The sequence below is a fragment of the Pogona vitticeps genome, chromosome 2 (genome assembly GCF_051106095.1).
Source record: "Pogona vitticeps strain Pit_001003342236 chromosome 2, PviZW2.1, whole genome shotgun sequence".
NCBI classification, from domain to species: Eukaryota; Metazoa; Chordata; class Lepidosauria; order Squamata; family Agamidae; genus Pogona; species Pogona vitticeps.
In genome coordinates this window covers 157,240,579-157,257,199 of record NC_135784.1, presented here as the reverse complement: position 1 = coordinate 157,257,199, position 16,621 = coordinate 157,240,579, and the positions used below count along the sequence as shown (strand labels likewise).

Below are 16,621 nucleotides of genomic sequence, written 5' to 3'. Positions count from 1 at the left end.
AATTAAGCCCCACTGTGCTTTTGATCTGGTTCTTGTGCCATTTCTAGACTCTGTGGATGAACCCAGAGGAAATTTTCCTTGGGGAGCTGAAAGTAGGTCCACAGATCGGCCCCCCCTTTGATTCATTCCTAGTGAGCTTTTCTCCTTGTTCCGTACAGGTCTTAACCAGACTGGCATGGGAGGAAGGGAGTCACTGTGTAAAAGGGGAAACATGCAAGCATGCTTGTGACTGGCAGCCTTCTAGAAAACAGCCCAGTGGCCAAAGCCCAGTTCAAGAACAGGAACATATCTGAACAAGACACATCTAGAGAGGGAGAACAGTCCAGCCATGTCATGTTCTGTAGGAAAGGTAAAAAATCTCGCCATGGTCAGCAGCCAATGGGATCCGGAGTGGATGGGTGAGTGGCAGTTCCTTTCCAAACCCCAAGCAAGAGCAACAGTGGCGCCGGCCAATTAATCATGCCCACTGAGCTGCTATGAGGGAAAACACTGAAATCTACTTTGTACAATATACTCAGATTCGTTCAATTTACAAAAAGCCAAACGCTCTCCCAGCATCTCTTGAAATGTGATATTTCAACTAGAAACAAACAAGAAAGAAAGAAAAGAGAGCAGGGAAAAAGAGGAAGGCCAGGGAAAGAAGCTTCTCTTTACTAGCTCAACAGGAAGCTGAACCACAGAGTCAAGGTTGCGCTCTCACTTATAAAAAAGCAGCATGAGACTTGAGGGGAGAAATTAAAAGGACCGCTTTTCCAGAAATGGAAACAGCTACTTCTGGGGTGCCAATGCCATTTGCCTTCTGGTAGTCTGTCTGCCAAGGAATCTCTGCATGCTGTATTCCGGAGCAGGGGTTCTCAACCTTCGATCCCCTAGCAGAGGTTTTTCATTTCAGGTCTCAGAAACCTCAGCCAGGGTGGCCAGTGATCCAGGATTCTGGGGGAGCTGAAGTCCAAAAGAGCTGGACAGCCAAAGCTAGAGAACTACTGTGCTAGGGTACACACACACCAGTGGTACATATGAGTGTATATACATATACATATATATAAAACTCTTATATATATAAGGCCCGTTGTTGATGCCTTCAACCAGTCATTGTTATTTTTCAGAAACATAACTTTCTAAGTACGTACTGAAATGAGCATTCCTTATCTCAAGTTATGATAAGCTAACCTGATGAGTTTGAAACCCTTTCAGCTAGTCCTCCCAAATGACACCCAGAACTTCTAGTCCCCTGCTCCCATAGGAACATCAAAGCTTCTAAAGAGCCCCAGTTACACCCTGAAACACAGCTTGTGTGGAAGCTATTCTGTGTCATGTATGACAAGCTAATGGCATTTTAAGGCAGCAGTCCTCAGAAGGAACCCACTTCGCTCACTCTCAGTAGCCCTGACAAACAATGCAGCAATAAAGCAGGAAATGAGCCTTCTAACACTGATGAGTGCCAATATAGTTTGCCGCATGCAGAGGAAGGCTAAATATGCCCAGCCAGCAGTGCACCCATTGGCCAGACTCAGGATGACAGATCCTTTGAAATTTCTAAGAAAGAATCAGTCACCAATCACCCAACACCGCAAGAAGTGGCACAAAAGATGTTTGGGCACACATTAGTCAGACTTTATGAAAATCTTTCTGCTGCTAGCAAAAACCAAAGATGAAAACATGGATGTTCAGGGAAATGCAGCCTTCTCAAACAGTATGCAAGCAACAACTGTACAAAACACAGTACAACTCCCCAGCCAAATGTAAATTGTGCTTCAATTCAGCAATCTTTTGCTTGCAGAAATGGATGCTCGATGAATCAGCATAACAAACCCAAAATGCATCCACTGCTTATTCATCCCATGGGCTTCAATCTGCCTTAGCCACCCCATGATTACTATCTGTAACCATACATTCTTTATACATTTCAGGACCCAAAGGATGGCTTGTTCAGAGGAGTGGCTAACTGCAAAATAAGTCCTACAGAACTACAAAGGCATTGAACAATCACAAAAGCTTACTTGCACTTGGACAGGAGGCTTCCTAAAGTGATGCTGGCCGGACTTACCTCACTGAGTTGTTGGAAGAAATATGAATTTAACAACATTAAAAAATGGCATCAGACCAAAACCCATTCTGCCCCCAGAGTAATCAACCCAGATCCTGGTGGCAAATCCATAAGCAAACTATGAGCGATTTAGCAGCCTCCCACTCATGTTCCCTTGTCAAATGGTATATGGAGACATTGTGTCTTGAGATAGGAGGTGATGGTATATTCCTCTTGGCCAGCAATCTTGGATAGCTTCCTTCTTCATCGTGAGCTAATCTAGCCCCCTATTAAAGCTGCTCAAGATACTCCCCGTTATTACTTCTCATGGTGGTGAAATCCAATGCGTAAAGAAGCATATACTGTAGTGTACTTTCATTGTTACATATATTATGGAGCACAGAGTAGCCCCATGTGATCATCTCAGAAAGCACTAAACCCTCTTTGGAACCTATCAGGATCACCTCTAAAAATCTAAGTATGCAATGCATTCTTCTATTAAAATGATTGATGAGCAAACAATTTCCCCAGCTCAGAATGGTTAGCACGAATATTATTTGGACCACAGGAACCTCACGTATCTCCCCATACATTGTAAAAATGCTTTTGATTTCTCAGAATTCAAAAAATGCCCCCCAAATCACTTCCTTCAGACATACATGTGCAGCGTAAATCTTTGTCCTTGGCCAAAGTCTAACCCCCTCTGTCCCTGGAGCTAGCAAACTCTGCAATGCAAAGTCCACCGAATTCGGGGAGGGGGGCGCATTTCAAGTTGGTCAGAAAGAAAGCAAACCGTAGTCTTCAGCACTTGCAAGACGGAATACCCATCAGAAAAATCAGTTTCTCTGGACTTGTGCCCCGATGCAGAATTTCTTGCCAGGATCAATCCCAAACGCACAATGTAGCAGGGCGTTTAACATTATGTCGGATTCCCACGAAACCTTTTGCACATCTGAAGGGAATGCGGGGAGAGGGACAGAGGAAGAACATCATCACAGGGAGCTAAGGAAGCCAAGCCATTATCAGGGTCTTGTCGAGATGACTTTGGCCTGCCCAGAGGCTCCCAAACACCAGCATTGCAAGAGCAACCTGAAAAAAGGTCATGGATCAGGCGCCCTTCTTCCTCCTCTCTCGCCCACCCACGCTGTCTCTCCCTCTCTCTCTCTCCCTCCTCCTCTTCCAAAACAGGCCATCCTGTGAACTAAAAATAAAACCCAAAGGGAAATCTGTAGGGAATTACGCATAATAATCTACTTGGATGGTGTTGCCACTGCAGCACTGGAAGGCAATCCCTTCCCCCCTCTCGCACTCTTTGAGTAGGGGAAAGACGTCTTGCGGGGGGGGGGGAGGCGAGAAAGCCCCACACATCTACGCACAAGACACTTGTCACCCCTAACAAAAGGGATTTTTCGTCTGAGAGCATCTCGGGATGAGAAAAGGAAAAAGGGATCCCCCTCCCGTCGCCCCCTCCCCAGCCAAAGAAAGTGGGACAAGCAGAGGCTGTCGATGGGGAAACGGTGCGCGGGGGGGGGGGGCGAGAGAGAGCAACAGCCCAGCGAGGCTTGACCAGCAATGGGGGAGAAAAAAACAACAGAGGTCAGCAGGAGCAGGTAGACGGAAGGATCCCCCTCCAACCCAAGCAAGACCCAGATTTTGAGGAGAGATGAGGAGGAGGAGAAGCCCCACAAGGAAACTCCCCACCCCCCAAAAAAACTTCCCCCCAGGTTTTCTTCCTAGGCGAGGAAAGACCCTCCGCAGCATCTCTTCCTTCGGGTCCTCCGGCATTCGGCTTCCTTCCGCCCCCTTTCTTCGCCTCCATCCCTTTCTTACCTGGTGCAGCCGCCCCCCCTCCGCAAGGACAAGCGCCTCGGCCGGAGCGCCGGCGTGCAAAGCCGGGGAAGCCCGCCGACCGCTCCACCGGCTCTGTCTCGCTCGCCCGGCCGGTTGCCTCTTGCCGTTCTCTCACCCCCGGACTCGTGAACCAGCCCTCCCCCCCTCCGGCAACAGTTGGCCGTGCCGGGAAGCCCCGCCCCGCAGGCTGTTGCTACGCGCCCCCGGAGCTTCATTGTTGTATTCGTTCAATGCCGAGGTTGGCGGGGGCGGGGCGGTGCGCGCGCGAGGGGGGGAACGACGGCGGCGGGAAAGAATGTGAAGATTCCCCCCCCCCAAAAAAAAGGGGGGGAAGGAGCTCTAGGGTCAGAAGGGGAAAGAGAACTTCCACCGGCGAAAGTGAGAGTGGCGCCTTTGGTTTTTGGTTTGTTTTTTTTTTTGGCCTGTGATGGAACTCAATACTGTAGGACTTACTCCTGAGAAACCCTGTTCAGCGTTGCAGGTTTACAACGTCACTTTTTGATCCCACCGGAGAGTCAGGAGCAGTTCTTTGCAGGACCAATCCCAGGTTCCCTGATCCTTGGGAAAACCACTTTCTCAACCTCTGATCTAAAGTTATTATGTGTCATCAAGTGGCCTCCGACTGATCTATTTATTTAGACTACTCCCCCCCCCCCCCCGCCGCCTTTCTCCTTGAAAGGACCCAAGGCAGCTTACAACAATGAAAGACAATACATATTTAAAGTTGGAAACAATGAGTATACAACCGTGGTTAATGTCATTTAAAGACAATATTTAAAAATTATGAACAATGACAAAAGAGGCATCTTACATCAGTTAACAGGCAATATTGAGGCAAAGATCTATAAGTATACAATTTTAAGATATCTATATATATCTATATATCTATCTATATCTATATCTCTATATTTATAGCTCTCTCTCTCTCTCTCTCTCTCTCTATCTCTCTATCTCTATCTATCTATCTATAAAACTGAGAAATGGAAAACACAAAAATGGAAAATGCTAGTAGTACTAACAATCCAGTCAAAGCAATAATGCAGAACTATCTAAAAATCACACAAAGGTAGCTGGTTATTGAGGGACGGCTTGCCTGAAGAGGAAGGTCTTTGCCTTCGAACAGTCTCCAAGGTGTCAAAAGCCCTGCTCAGCTCTTGCAAACTCAATCCTGTAATTTAGGAATTTATCCATCTTGTATTTAGCCTTCCCCCCCCCCCCCCCGCCTTCTACTTTTCCCAGCGTTGCTGTCCTTTCCAGAGAACCCTGCCTTCTCAGGATGGGCCCAAAGTCGGACAGCCTCAGCTTCTACATTTTTGCCTCCAGAGATAGGTGGGACTTGATTTGATCTAGGACCCGCTTGTTTGTCTTTCTGGCAGTCCAGGGTATCTGAAGAGCTCTCTTCCAGCACCACAGTTCAAATGAATCAATTTTTTCCCCTGTCACCTTTCCCCTTTCTTTCCTGTCCAGCTTTCACACCCATAACATGGTTTCCAGAAATAGAAACGTGTAGATGGTCCTGGTCTTGGTCTCCAGTGGACACATCCTTATACTTGATCTCTTCTGATTCCTTCACTGCAGCCCTTCCAAGTTTCGGTCTCCTTCTGATTTCTTGTCTGCCCTCTCCATTGGGATGGATGATTGAACCAAAGTATACAAAGTCTTTAACAATTTCGGTTTCTTTACTGTCAACAGTACAGCTGTGTAGTTCTTCTGTAGTCGTGATTTTGGTCTTCTTTATGCTCAATGACAGTCCTGCTTTGACCCTTCTTTCACTTTCACCAGAAGTCATTTCATGGTATTGCTTCTTTCTGTCAGTAAGATGGTGTCCTCTGCTTATCTTAAATTTAAGTTTAGCACCTTCCTTAACTTGTGTCTGTAATCAGCCGGTGATGGGTAAAAGAAAGTCCAGGCAGAAAATGGCTGCTGAAGTCCACATACTCAAAGCTGTCTTGCCTTCTCCTCCATGCCTTTTGTACAGCCAGTCCTACAACATTTGGTGACAGTCTAGACCGGTAATGGTCGCCATTGCACCCCTCCGCTGGATCACTGCACCAGCAGAGGGGAGTGCCAAAATCTGGGATCGGAGGACGGGTAAGTATTTCTCGATGGTGACTTATGGCTCGGGTGCCCACAGAAAGGGCTCTGTGTGCCATAGGTTCACCATCGCTGGACTAGACTATCTTGTGTAACCTCTCTTTCCTTCCTTTTCGCAGCCTGTACAAGTCCTCTGTTATTCTTTCGCTCCATCACACCCTGTTCTGAGCAGTAAGAGGCCTTTTTTTTTGGCAAGGGGGAACACAAAGTGCCAATACTTTCGAACTGCTGCATCAAGAGCAATGGTGTAACAGAGAGAATATTGCACTACGGCTCAGGAGACCTGGGTTCAATTCTCCTTTATGCCATGGAAACTCACTGTGGAGTGACAATGGTAAACTATTCCTTGAACATCTCAGATATCTCAAAAACTGCTGCAGACTTTCTGGTAAAAATTCCATTTGCTACACAGTAGAAATACAGAGACTCACAGGGGAGAATAGCTATGCGTTCCCCATATAGTTCACCCATTTCTCATTAATGGGTGAACTATCTGAGGCACTTAAGGCACTTAAGTTCTCAGTAACACATGGTGAGGCATTTGTAGGAGAAAGAATAAAAAATATTTAATATACTTACAATTATTTGAAATTACTGACTTGTGCACGCTGCTTTCTTTATTGCGTATATACTTAGCAACCAATTGAACAGATCAACAGCAATTAACAATTACTTCCAACAGGCTGAAGAGAGGGAAAGGGAACACTCAGCTAAGAGGTGAGGTTCTCTTCGAACTTAAAGGCTGGAAGGAACAGTTCATTAGTGCTGGATAGATAGTCACCCTAGCCCAGACAAGTCTGTCCCATTCACTCAAACTGAAGATTGCATGTGAGGCTGCAAATAAAACTCCAGCAAAAACCTTATTAGGGTCACCAAAATGGAAGCATCTGAACAGCATGTAACAACAGGCAGCCAACCTAAGGGATGGACTTTGTCTGCACCCTCCCAACATTTATCCAATACTGTACTACAGAATACTATCAGTTCAGTACTCCATTCCCCAGCTATAGTATTCCTCCCCCCCCACTCACTTCAGCAGCCTACGCTTCAACTCACCATACCTGTTACTTGTAAGATCTGCCATCCACATCACTGATGTGCTTTCTGCTTCGCTTGCTACTTTGAACACGAATGATTAAGCCAACAGCAGTAGAGTATCAGGGAGGAAGGAGATCTTTAGAATATGGTTTTGCTGGATCGTTCACCATATGTCATGCCTTAATGTCGAAGAGAGTATGATCAAAGTAATTTTTTTCATGCACATGTATAGTAAAGCAATATTTTCTCTTTCTTGCACATTCTCTGTAGGATGCAAAGAAAAGGGGCCGCCATGCGAGAAAAGGAAAATTTTATGTAGATGTATGCATTTTGTTGGGATTTTCACATGAGATGTCACTGAAGCAAAAGAAGGAAAAAGTTATACTAGCAATTCGCACAGACTTAGCTTGGGATAAGTTTTTACTAATACTGATGCAACTTTCCTCCAAGCTTATATTAAGAAATGATGAGTACTCAACTTGGGCAGGTAGCTTCTGATCCAATTATGGGGAATCATATTTACTTCATTAAAAATCATATTAAAGGGATGTAAAATAGTTCACATGATGTTCACAATTCACAGTTCTAGCTCACAGTTCTAGTGAGCTTCTCATGATTATGTCCAAAGTATAGCCTTCTTGGATACTTTCACCTACTGGAAACCATTCTGTTTCTCAATATTCTATCCTAAAAGTCAGTTTTTGTTGAGAGTAAAGGACAATCAAGTGCTGTGGCATTCACATTTTTTCAGAATGGTCCATAGCCCTATTCAGAGTGAGCATCTAGAGAGAGAAGTCACTGGCTCTGTTATTACAATCAGAAATATGAGGAAAAGGGCAGGCAGGCAGGCAGACATAACACACATGGTTTGATGTTTGTTCTACTGCGGGCATGGGAAATACCAATCAGCACATCTCATGTGCCCAGGAGGAGAACATTTGGAGGACACGCCATGGCTTTTATGGACCATCAGGTTCTGACATACATAAATCCTATGAATTAATGATCTCCAAAATGTCCTATCATTAACAGCCCTGCATAGGTCTTCCAAATTATAGGATATGGCTTCCTTTCACGAGTCACTCCACCCCATACAAGGTCTTCCTTTTCCTACTGTCTTCAGTGTTTCCTACAAGCATTGTCTTTCCAGCGAGACCATACCATTTCTTCCTGAGCTTCTCATGTCCACAGCACACTTGGTAATTATCTGACTGATAATGTCCTTCTATTCCAGTTTATTTTAGTACCTTCGCCCAATGTACTAATATATTTTGATGTTCCATTTTGTTGTTGCCATACTAAACCAAAAATTCAAGAGGCAACAAAAATCAGGTTTCTCATTTGCTTCTCCTGAAAGTGGCTAGTCATGGTTATACTAAATATTGGGGGTTCCCCATCCATCCGGGATGTATCTCCCACTTCCTTCATATGACATGCCCACTGAGGGAACACGTCACAAATACATCCTTCAACTGGAAAGAAAAGTGCCTCTGATTAAACATCCAAATTTTGCACCCAAACACTACAACAGTTGCCACATGACTGTGCTTCCGCTTTCCAGAACTCCTTTCAAAATCTTCCTACTTTGGTAAATTCTAGTTTTTTGTTGGGCAAGCTATGACTCTGTTATTGTGCAAATCTCTGTGGGTGAAGAGAGACAAAAACAAAGACCCAGAAATGAGGACGCTTAATTTATTCAGATACACGTTTCTCTCCGGAAGACACCTTGTGGTGGTGACCATATCAAACCCAGTCATGAGTGGGTTCAAAAAGCAGGCTGCCTGGGAAATCCTAAGAACATGGTAAATGTTGAGATAAGGCAGAAAAAGCAGCTGGGACATGCTGTGCTGATGTCTGCATGCAGAAAATATATGCAACATTCCTTTAACACGGAATTCCTGAGAACACCTTTGAAAAACTTTTATTTGGCCTAATCAGATTAGGAGAAGAATGCTTGATCTTTGGGGCTTGCTTAGTTTTCTTGACCTTTAGTATGTGAATATATTTTCAGAGACATTACCTCATTTGCTGCTCTTAAAGGCAAGAGTGAGCGAATCTGCATGTGCTGTTCTGAGTCTTATGCACACCTGCCCCATACCAGCTCATTTTAGGATTTGACCAGATAGCAAGGCAGCAAGAGCAGCTGTATGGAAGTTGCACAATTTACATGGTGCAGCACTGTGGTAATATCGTTTTCCCGAAAATAAGCCCTAACCTGAAAATAAGCCCTAGTATGATTTCTTAAAATGCTCATAATATAAGCCCTATCCCAAAAATAAGCCCTAGTTAAGTGAAACCCCACCCTCCACCATTGTGCAACAACCAGAAGAAGATGACATGACTGTACAGTATTTGAATAAATGTAGATTGTACATGAAAAAAATAAAACATCCCCTGAAAATAACCCCCACTGCATTTTTGGAGCAAAAATTTGGGCATTTTTAAGAAACAACTAAAAACATTGATGTACAGGCAGGCCTTCCCAACAGAAAACCCTTGACGATTCTTTCTTCTAATTTGTTCTCTATCTTTACTATGTCCTACCTATAATGTTGTAAAAATTATAACATTGTTTTTACTATAAGCCGCCTAGAGTGGTCGAATACGATCAGACAGGCAGGATAGAAATAAAATAAATAAATAAATAAAATAATTAAATAAGACCCTGTCTTATTTTCAGGGAAACACGGTAGTAATTCCGCCTTCTTTCTGGTGTTATCCACATTCGCAAGGCTCTGTCTCCTCACTCATCTCATTCTTAGAAATTAGGAAGAAAAAATGCAAATAAATTATTTTCAGGACAGGGCAAGATATTGTTTTGCACTCTCATCAAGAGAAAAGGATGAGAATATTAAAGAATAAAGATTTCTGCATGCAAATTCAGCAAAATTGTGCCAGTTTCACGCAGATAACACTTTAGTGCAGACAATGCAAGTTGTGCAAAAAATGATGTTCCTTGCTGCTTTGTTGCATGGACTTTGAACAATTAGACACATCAGAGAAAACATTCCCGCCTGTTTCTAATGAGCTGTCACTGTTCTGCGATCACTCTCTGCTGGTTGTGCTTTACTTTGAAAAGTGTGCGGAAAGGGAAAAGGAAACACTTTGGAAAGGGAATAGACACTGGCTTTGTGCAGATCCTTTGCAAAAATTCATGGAGGCTTCTTTTTTCGAAAAAAAACCCCACAACAACCACAGTATTTCTCATATCTGGAGAAGGTAAGACGAAGGTGAGGTGAGAGGGATGGAGAATCACAGAGGGGGAAACAAGCAAGCAGTGTGCAGGTAGAGCAGTGCGCTTCCTTGCTTCTTCCAGATGGACCTGCCTTAATCCCCTTTCTTCCAGAGGTGTAGCCATAGAGCACAAATAGGGAATGTCTCTCTCTCCAAATATCATAGGGCTGCACATCCCACCATCCCTCACCACTGGCCAGTTGGCCAAAGCCACTGAGAGTTGCCATCCAAGAGCATTCACCTGGGGGAACCACCCCTTCCTCAGTCCTGACTGTGAGGATTCTCCACAGTAATGGCTGCACTGCTGGGATGACGTCCCATTTCCCCAGCATTGGCCGCTAAGCAATGTCCCCTTCTTATCCTATTAAACCCTTTAATGCTGCAGTCCTTTCTTCATATACTGAAGCCTGTTCCAGTCATTCCTGAAGTGTTTGTATGCAACAGGTGAGGAGGGAAAGGGAACCAGGAACCCAACAACTCTCTCCGATTTCTATAATCCAATGAGGTTCACATGAATCGGCTCCCTGGCAAATCAGGATGCAAAATCATGTGGAGGCTTTCTCCTTCAAGTAATCACCCTCCTTGGGCAGAGGATGATGGAACTTGAGGCTGAGTATGATCCCAGTACTCACCTTCTGAGGTATTTGTGAGATTTTTTGCCTCAGGTGTGAAAATAACTTAATTGGCTTATGATATAGTACACTTCGATTTTGGGAACGAGGGGGCCGTATGTTGCTTTGCCTCAGTCAGCAAAATGTTGTGGGCCAGCCCTTGGACCTACTCTGGATTGAATTCTTTAAAATATTTTGCTTTAAAACACTAGACTTAAGGCAATGCTTTTATAGCAAATGGTGTTTTTAAAATTAGCATTTCATAAACAAAAACAGCCAAATGTCACTCTTTTCCCCCCCACAAATGCCCCTTGGTTTTAAGGTCAAAATATCTACATTTAGTCTTCATCATCCAGCATTATTTTAAGACCTGCCAGTTTAATATGTTCAAAATGAATGCTAGAAGAAAAGTTATATTTTCTGAGAGGACAGATATATAAGCAATAAATGTTTAATGAGATGGAGCTTGACTGAAAAACCTGTTTTATTAGTAACAGGTACCAAGGTGCTATATACTAATGTTTAATACATGCACCATTACACTAGGCCTGGGTTCTATGATTTATTACAAGACAATAATTAAGAATTTATAGGCATTTTTGTTGATAATAAACCTACCAAAGTTACAATAAAAATGTGTGATTCTTAATCGATCATGCCCTGTATGTGTATATGTTTTACATATATTGGATTACACTGTAGACATTACAAGATGTATTTCCCCCTGGATTTCACTAACCCTTCTTTTTCATTAAATAATGCCATGAAGACTGGATTTTTAAATTAATGACATAAATCCAGCAAAATATTGTTCCCCAGTTATAGGAGGGTATTATCCACAGACTCACAAAAAGACCCCCTTGACAAATTACACTAAATCATATACCTTTGCTTCACAAATCAGGATGTGAATAAGGGGTGTGCACTTAATCTCAGTCCTCCCTCCATGCAAGTGAGTGAACAAGCCAGATGACACAGGGCTTCCTCTGATTTAACAAACTGGGATTCATAAAGTGTCTGATGGCAGAGCCAGAGGATGGGAATTCGATTCCCCTTCATAGCCCAGGAGAAGAGCCAGCCTATGTAGCCTTGGGCAAGCTGCCTAATCTCAGAGTTCCCCCAAAAGAAGGGAATGGTAAACCACTTCTGAGTATTCTACATCTAGAAAACTCTGGAAAGAGTCGCCATGAGTTGGAATTGATTTGGCGGTGCATAATTATTATAATTAATTTCGCCATTCTACCTTGGAAGATTAGTAATTTTAAATCCCAGCACATCTAGGCACAATGATTGTTGGACTCTCTCTCCCATGGCCCTTCCTAACCCCCTGTTTTACAATAGTACTCAGCTTGCAGTATGTGAAAGCTTACCTGTTTGATTTCATAGTAGCCAAATACAGGTATTATCAGCTGGTATTTGGAGACAAATTAATTAGATTTCAGTTCCACCCTCCTACAATGTCAGGTGGATACTCAGTACCAACCCACTAGAATGGAACACTACATGTCAGTCTGCCCGTTTTTCCTTAGACCTCTTCATATTACAAGCACTTTATTTCATCCCGACTGGATTAGTGCAACATGCTCTATGTGGTGCCATCTTTGGAAAGTGTTTGGAAACTTCAGCGGGTCCAAAATGTGGCAGCCAGATTGCTAACTGGGGCTGGTTACAGGGATCACATACACCCCACCAGTGTTACAGCAGCTCCTCTGGCTGCTGATCTGTTTCCGGGCACAATTCAAAGTGCTGATTCTAACCTATACAGTCCTAAATTGCTTAGATCCAAGTTATTTCAAGGATTGCCTCTCCCTTTATGAGACTACTTGAGTATTAAGATAATCAGGAGAGGCCTTCCTCTTCATCCTTCCACCTTCACAGGTATGATTGCTGGGTATACAGGAGAGGGCCTTCTCTGTTGCTGCTCCCAGACTTTGGAATTCCCTCCCATGCGAGGCCAGGTTGGCACCATCTTTGCTATCCTTTTGCAAGCAGGCAAAGACATTTCTCTTCACGCAAGCTTTCCCTTAGTGACTGGCTGCTTGAGTGGGTTTGTTAAATGTAGTCCTGTACTTCAATGCTTTGAATGTTTTTTGGTATTTATTTTGTTTACCATTTTTAGTGTGGAATTTGTTTGATCCTTTCCATACTGTACACTCACTGCAGTCCGTTTTACATACAGTACTATGTTTTAATGGTATATGCCTCCTTGGTCCTTTCTAAGGAGAAAGATGGGATAAAATACTATAAATAAATAAATACATATCACATGGAGGAAACACATGGCAGATGAAATGTGAACCGTTTCACATGATGCCTACAAACAACAAATATTGTACTGTATGTTTTCCTCCATTAGAAAACTATGAATAGCTTCCTTCTCTCAGCGTACATATACAGTGCATACCAATACTGAAATCGATGCATTTACAATCCCATATGATGTAATACCCAAGGAGAGGTTTACGCTTTTTCTTATGCAGAAATGAATGAATGCAGAAAAGACATAAGGTTTCAAGTGACTCGAATGCTGCAGCATTCTCTGATGGTCATGCAAGCTCTCCAAACTGCAAAGCTCAGCCCAGGGAAAGGGTGAACTCCACTCATGCAACATTTGATGGGAGCTCATTTGATTGAGCTTCTTTTGCCTCCGGGAATACAGGCAGAATCTCAGATCAGGGCAGGGAGCTCACAGTGGGAAGTAAGCACACTAACATAAATCCATCCCAGAAGACAATGCCCTTTGCCACTAGTGGACTAACTACTAAATAAAAATACAGAACAAGTCTCAGGAGTAGTTTGATTACAGACATCATCCTATACCCATGGCCACCCAGCTATGGCTCTGCATTAAAACACCATTATAAGTAAGCAGCTCTGAATGGTGAGACTTTTGTAGCAATTCTTTGGATTAAGTCTTTATCTTGCCGCTACCTCCAGATCTTTAAAGAACCACCACATTAATCTTCCAAAACAAACAAACCCGTTAGTTCCAGGCTGCATAAGAAAACAAGAGCTGAAATAAGAGGAAAAGGTGCAAATTAAAGATGGAAATAATATAGAGGATGAGGCCAAAGGCCTAACAATTTGAGGATTTTTTTTTTAAAAAGGCAATTCTTAAATGTTCATTCCTCAAGGCTCTTTAACCGATTTTCAGATTTGGTTGATTATATATTTCATATTTTATGAAGCAATAACTTTTAAAAAAATCAGAAAAGCCTGCAGTCATCTAGATTTTTCTAGCTTTGGGGGTGGAGGATTGTGTTGATTAAAAATAATTATCTGCAATATCCTCTCATACAAGGGAATAGTTTTGTTCACATGTGAGTCCCCTCCCCAAAAACATTTATATGGCGGACGATATACATTTATGTATTATATCCAGTTTCCTTCATTTCCTCCAGTAATCAATGTAAGGTGGTTACATGGTTCTTCTCCTTCCAACTCTAGTCTCACAACAGCCCTGTAACGTAGGTCAACCTGAGAGAAAAGGACTGCTCCAAATCCCAAGTCACTCAGTGAGCTCCTTTACAGCTTCTTTGAATCTGAACCATCCAAGCCATGGTCTAGCACTCTTAACTGCTCTACCCCTACTGGCATGCTTTTAACCTGCCACATCCCATTCAAAAGCTTCTGTTAGTATCATTATTTAAGTCAAAGGCACAACATGCCAGAAAATTGTTGTTGTTGTTGTTGTTACATGTTGTCAAGTGGCACTTGACCAAATGGCAGTCCTAAAAGGGTTGTCAAATTATGCAAAATCTCAAAGGAATGGCTTTATCATTGCCACCAATGATAATGTTATTTAGAAGGTTCTCTTTTTTTTATTTTCTACTAAGTGCATAATGGTTTCACAGCTAGACTTTGATCAAACCATGTTTTTGATAGCAACAGAGACAGAGAGAATCAGAGACCAAGCCGTACACATTTTTGTGGCCCAGAAGGTAACTTTTCCATGTTTATGTGTTACATGTGTTTAACTGTTTGCATGCATCTCTTTGTCCTCTAAGCACTAAAAGAAAGACAGGAAAAGCATTGCCTTGCAGATGTTGGATTGCCACTTCCATCAGCTCCAGCCACCAGTGCCATTTTTGAGGAAGGCTTTGAGTTGCAGTCCAACATCTGGAGAACAGCATAGTGAATTATGGGATGTGGTGTACAAAATGTCCAAATGTCTAAACCAGTGCTTCTTAGCCTTGAGTCCCCAAATGTTCTTGGACTACAACTCCCAGAAATCCTGGCCAACACAACTCATGGTGAAGGCTTCTGGGAGCTTTAGTCCAAGAACATCTGGGGACCCAAAGTTGGGAACCTTTGGTTTAAACAATTAATAGAATACACCATGAGGAAATTATGGGAATGTCATTCCCAAGTATATTTTACACTTGGCATGTAAACTCCAAGCTGAGCATATAACACAAACTTGTGTGACCCAGAGAGAGAGAGAGAGAGAGAGAGAGAGAGAGAGAGAGAGAGAGAGAGAGAGAGAGAGAGAGAGAGAGAGAGAGCTGGGAAGTAAATACTGTATGTAAAGTTACCCTCAGAGGGAACAGAAGTGAATCCCAGGAATTCTGAAACACTCTGCCCATTGCTCTTGACTATGCAAGCTGGAAAACAATGATGGAGAAATGCATGAACTATTTGAATCACTGATCCCTAGTTCAGCTCTCACATTTTCCTTCTCTCAATGTCATTCATCCTTGCTGCAATATGGAAATAATAATATCAAGTATGCAGTACAGGGTGGTTGCAAGGATGATTAAACTCGTATAAGCGGAGTCCTCATAGCATTGTTGTTATTAACAGGCCCAATGAGTTATCGTGATGCTCCTTCTAAAGTGATTGTTACACTGTCAATTAATTTCAGTCACATTTTCGCTAACACAAGATGTTCTAAAGCATGCAACCATGACTCCAAACCCTTTGGGAATATGTTTTTGGTATCCATTTCAGCTCAAAAACCAGCACTGCATATGAACAAACACTGGAGGATGCTTTAGAAAGCTATAGAATTTCACCCCATTATCCCAATCCATTTTTAGTAAGGAGTTACTAAAATTAACAAATTTCTTACCTTTAGGATATAAAGTTTTTCAGATTTTTTTTAAAAAAAAAGTTGAATAGGGGAGAATCTAAAGATGTTTATCCACCCAAATCCAGAGCACTGGATGCTGAAATGTGAGAAATTTGCCTTTGAACTTCTGTGGACTGTCCTGATCAAATCAGACCCTATGCAAATGGACAGGAATGTCATTTCAGTTTATTGTTCAAGGATCTAATAGAAATCAAAAATGTCTCCATTATTTGGGTGGACGGGGACTTGTTCTTTCACATTGGATATACGGGGGCGGGGGGGGAAGCCTCATATTTCTTAATCCACAATGACACTTTGCCCACTGCCAACCATTAATCCCAAATATAGGGGAGGAACTGAATCTGAGGAACTGGGATGTGCATAAGCAGTGATTTAACAAGTTGCCATTGATTCAGTGGGTCTACTCTGATTGGAATTAGCAACTGAATTTGTCAAAGATTGGATCTAATGGTTGGGGGACAAGCTGCTTTTGGGGAAAAAATGCTTACTATAGGATCAATTTCTTGGAACACAAACCTTTGTACCTGGCCTTTGGCTTTCTTATTCTGGGGTCTGTCTGTCTGTCTGTCTGTCTGTCTGTCTGTCTGTCTCTCTCTCTCTCTCTCTCTCTCTCTCTCTGTGTGTGTGTTTGTATGCTTAATACAAACACAAAGTAAATGAAAAGATAACTATTTT

At 42.8% G+C, this 16,621-nt stretch overlaps 1 protein-coding gene across 3 annotated transcripts in view; it reads right to left on the bottom strand.

Annotated features, from left to right (window-relative positions):
- The window catches only part of RAB11FIP4 (RAB11 family interacting protein 4), a 222,637-nt gene that overhangs the window by 56,034 nt on the left and 149,982 nt on the right, over positions 1–16,621 (bottom strand). Inside the window, exon 1 of one of the 3 annotated variants that reach the window (XM_020783748.3) lies at positions 3,857–3,996. The exons of the other annotated variants lie outside the window; for them this stretch is intronic. The gene's annotated coding sequence lies outside the window, so the exon portion shown is untranslated. Of the gene's footprint in view, positions 1–3,856; positions 3,997–16,621 lie in introns of those variants that run through there. 3 annotated transcript variants of the gene reach the window in all.